Source organism: Zingiber officinale, chromosome 4B, assembly GCF_018446385.1.
Source record: "Zingiber officinale cultivar Zhangliang chromosome 4B, Zo_v1.1, whole genome shotgun sequence".
NCBI classification, from domain to species: Eukaryota; Viridiplantae; Streptophyta; class Magnoliopsida; order Zingiberales; family Zingiberaceae; genus Zingiber; species Zingiber officinale.
In genome coordinates this window covers 53882926-53887454 of record NC_055993.1, presented here as the reverse complement: position 1 = coordinate 53887454, position 4529 = coordinate 53882926, and the positions used below count along the sequence as shown (strand labels likewise).

The 4529-nt window shown below is 38.7% G+C and overlaps 1 long non-coding RNA gene across 1 annotated transcript; it reads right to left on the bottom strand.

Annotated features, from left to right (window-relative positions):
- Window positions 1-347: 347 nt before the first annotated feature.
- Window positions 348-835, bottom strand: LOC121977547. Its single transcript, XR_006110913.1, has 3 exons — window positions 808-835; window positions 485-630; window positions 348-395 (listed from the first exon to the last, which is right to left on the bottom strand). It is a non-coding gene; the product is annotated as an uncharacterized LOC121977547 (long non-coding RNA).
- Between the last annotated feature and the right edge of the window lie 3694 nt (window positions 836-4529).

Below are 4529 nucleotides of genomic sequence, written 5' to 3'. Positions count from 1 at the left end.
AAGAAAATCACAAATAAAAATGCACCGATGTATCTAAACACACCAAGTCAATATCCATATAACCAACACATAAATATTCTTCTTACAACATAAAAAGATAATAGATATTGTGCACATCAAGTCAGTATCCACAAATTACATATAACTATTCTTCTTACAACATCAAAAGGTAATATATAGTACACAAATATTCTTCTTACTGGTGCCAACGTTATCCTTCTTGATCTGTGCAAAGATTTAACTAAATCTTCCCTAGTGTTATTTTCCCCTTCAGCCACTCACATTTCCAGCTTTTGAAATAGCACTCGGTAAATGTCTAATTACAGAATCCCTGGAAATTCAAAGACTGATTGCTCTGTCTCCATCTCGAAGCCACATAAGATCATCTCTCCCACCTAAACATATAGTTGACAGAAGTGAGATGGCAGTAACAAGGAGTTCATACCTGTTCAGTTAAGATTCAGCAAGCAAACATGATAAGTACCATGTAGTGAGGGCAAGTCAGAAGGCCAAGGGCGCTTGAGCCTAAGTGGAAAGGAAGATGGATACATTGGAAACGTTGTTAAAGGCTCAATCTCCCAAAGAGACTCTTGGCTGCCTCTCTCCAGAAGTTGACTCATCCCAGCCAACCTACAAGAAAAGCCAAATTCAGTTTCAAGAGGAAGTGGCAAATTAAGAACTTAGCAGTGGCATTCAAGAAACATTAATGGATTGCAACACTTTTACATGTTACTATAAAAGTCAGAAAACGGTTATCACATGGCAGGTTTGCTGAAGAGGAAAGTCAGAAAACTTTAGTATATATACCTTCACAGAGCGCCAATATGAATTTGGCTATCGGGCAAGATCTAGATCACTTATCCCTGTGACAGTGCCCATATATCTAATAATAAAAGGACAAGGCAATTAGAAGTTACTGTGCATTAAAAAGCCTGTGAGAAACTAATATAGATGCTTTTAATATAAATAGGGGAAAGCAATACTCAATTACACATCAGATAGCTAATGGATGTTCCAACAGCAAAAAGAAAAATGCAACTCAGGAATGAGAACAGAGAAAAGAGAATTAGAAAAATAGGAATAAACATTACAATAGAATTCTTACCAACACAGGAAAATAGGAACAATAATTAAAATTGAATTGTAAGCTTACAAAGAAAGCACCGATGGTTTATTGTAGAATACAAGAACTAAAGATAATCGAGAGGCATACATGATCTTTATCCTCCGAACATGATTTTTTTACTTGAGAGGGATGAACCTGGAGGAGTGAGTAGCACCAATACCAGGCCTTCCATGCTTCACGGGCTTGTATGATATTGAGAATTTAGCCAAGTAATGACCAATCATCTCGGGCTGATGTCAGAAAAATCAAAAATAAGATAACAATCTTGATTATGCACTAGTTAAACCTAGTAAAATAGTTACCTTGATTTCAACCTGATTGAAGGTTTTTCCATTGTGTACGCCAATGATGCTGCCGATCATCTCTGGGACTATGATCATGTTCCTAAGATGCGTCCTCACAGGCTCTGGCTTTTCACCAGGAGGTGCATCTCGCTTCTGAATATTGTGTCGACAATAAACAAGGTGATTCAGTTAATAGAATCGCATACTGAGAAATCAGATATTGATATGAACAACAATTTTGTGTTAAATTGGTTATAGAATCAGATACTGAGAATTCAGATATTAATATGAATGGCAAATTTGTGCTAAATTCAGATATTAATATATAGAAATCCTTAGACATCACCTAGTTATTTAACTTGTGTTGTTTTGATGCCACATTTAGGCTATAGAACCATTACACGAGTCAGAAAGAAATAATGTTTAATACTATCTAAAACCTTAAGAGACAGGATAAATAACAAATACCTTTTGGCAACTTCATGGTTTTGGTAAATTCTAGTAACCAGACAAACTCTGTGTTGCAGGAACAGTGACATGGTAAATACTTTGAAACAGCCTATCCAAAGATGTGTATCACCACAAAACTAGACACACAGAACCACACTTCCATAAACAATATATGTATGCATATGAATAATCTCAGAAGCAATTACACTTTTCACAGTTTTTAAGGAACTACCATTATGCATATTTTAATGTATGTAATAAGGTTTAGAAGACCTAATTTAAACAAGAAAATGTATCACTTAGCAAAACTACCTTGATGATTGCACCATTTAAGTTGATACTAAACTTTCATAAGAAATTTCACTAAACAAAATAAATGCTCATATTCCCACCAAGAAATGCAAGAAAAAACAAATTTACACTTCCAGCTAAAATTAGTATGTTGATGTGTTTTGGATTCTTATATTTTTATATGCAAGAAAAATAGGAACAATAATTAAAATTGAATTGTAAGCTTACAAAGAAAGCACCGATGGTGACAACATGTAAGCTTGAGCTCTGGCTTTGAGCCTGATATTTCCTGGAAATATACCTGATGAAACACATAGCGATCACTTAATATATCATAATCAAAGAAGAAAGTTTAAGATCAACAGGTAGAAAGGCACGCAGAATAGCTACTTGTAATGAAGTATTTTAATGTTCAAAATAGAAATTGCTTCAAATACAATTGACCTATTAGCTGAATGTCAACACTTGCTCATTAAATCAGGAAATAGGGCAGAGCACAGACCCCATTTGGCAATGGCACATTGATAGTGGGCTTCCCTGGAGCGGAGCAAGAAAAGGACGTCGACCTCGATTTCCACTCGTACCTCGTGACTCCCAATCCCCACTCCCTTGACCTCTCTCGCCTCAGCTTCTCTTCAGCCGAGAGATTATTCTCATTGAGGCCGCCTCCATCAGGCAGGCAAAACATAAGCTCCTGCCGCCGTGAGGCAACATCAAAGGTGAAGACTTTACAGTGGAGGGTACCATCGGGGCTGAAGAGATAGGAGATCAAGCACCCATCGGGGCTGAAGCTGATGGAAGAGGGAGCGACGTATCCAGTAAGAGGGTACTGGACGATCTCCTCCATGGGAAAGAGGAAAGAGTCTTCCTCGGAATCAGTAAGGGGCATCTCGACTTCGCAGTGGCGCGGCTGCTTCGGAAAAGAGGAAAAAGTCTCCTTCTCGCCGTCCTCCGCGGCCGCCTTATCCTGCATCAAGAATCGAAGATACGCATGGGGAGAGGAAGGGCCGGAGAGGCCGCCGAAACAAGAAGGAGCCGCCGGACGTCAAACCCTAGGAGTTCGGATGGCGATCGGATTGGGGAAACGAGGGGATCTAGATCTCACTTAATGGTGCTTGGCCCTCCTTGGAGCGGAGAAAGAAGGCTTGTACTTGTCCTGCACCTTATCCTGCATGATCGATCTCATCTTAAGGTTCACTGCCCGCTTGCCTTTCACTTCCGTCGAGCCCATCACCCACACGAACCAGTAGACCGCGACAGCACCGACGACCGCCGCCATCCACATCACCGTCGAGAGATCCTTTGCTCGTCTTTCAAATGGTAACTCCTAAAAGGAGGATGCAGAAGATTAGGGTTTCGATTTATGGTGGGCGAGGAGAATCCCAAAAGAAATCGCGCTAAGAAAGTCCGCCAAAATTTTGGTTCATAGACACCGGGTTTTAAAAACCGCGGTTAAAATCGATGTCTATTACTGAAACAAAAGGCTCTCATAGACATCGGATAAAAAACCGATGTCTATGAGTGAAAATTTGCGCTCATAGACACCAATTTTTGGAAAAATCGGTGTAAAATACTAAAAGACATCGGTTTTTGGTTAAAACCGTTGTTGTTCCACCGATGTCTATGAGGATTTTTCTTGTAGTGATACCTAGGTTCATGGATACTAAAACATTTTCTATCATACATAGAGTAAGTACAGAAAGTCTTACTTGGAGCGGCAGGATGAAGGCTTGATGTGTGTGTAGCGGAAAGGCTAACCTGGCTCTGATACCAACCTGTAACGCCTGCCCCTCCTGCTAGTTGGGCGGGGTTACTTTACTTATCTATTTGCGGAAACATATATGCATATTAAAATTTATTTTGAAAATAAAACACTTAAAAATATCCTGAAGTCGTGCGGAACAATAACATAAGACACTTGGTTCATGTTGACATAACAAAATAACTTAAGAAGGTCTTTATTTGCCTTAGCCGAGCCACCACCACACACATCTCCTTGTCTATCCTGCAGCTCCCTTAGGTTATCCATTCTTTTCCCTTATCTGTGGTACAAGGAAAGTAAGCTATAAGCACACAGGCTTAGTAAGATCCTTTCCTACTCACAAAATCCATATATCAAAGCATAAATACATAAGCATACAACCATAAAAATATGATCATCTAACATCATAAGGGCATAACATGTCATATCATAAATCATAAAGAACATCATGCTATATCATATCATAAATCATCATGTCATATAAATATCATAAGAGCATAGCATGTCATATCGTAAATCATATCATATCATCTTATAAAGAACATCATGCTATATCATATCATAAATCATCATGTCATATAAATCATAAATCATATCATGCAAGATACCTTTTAAA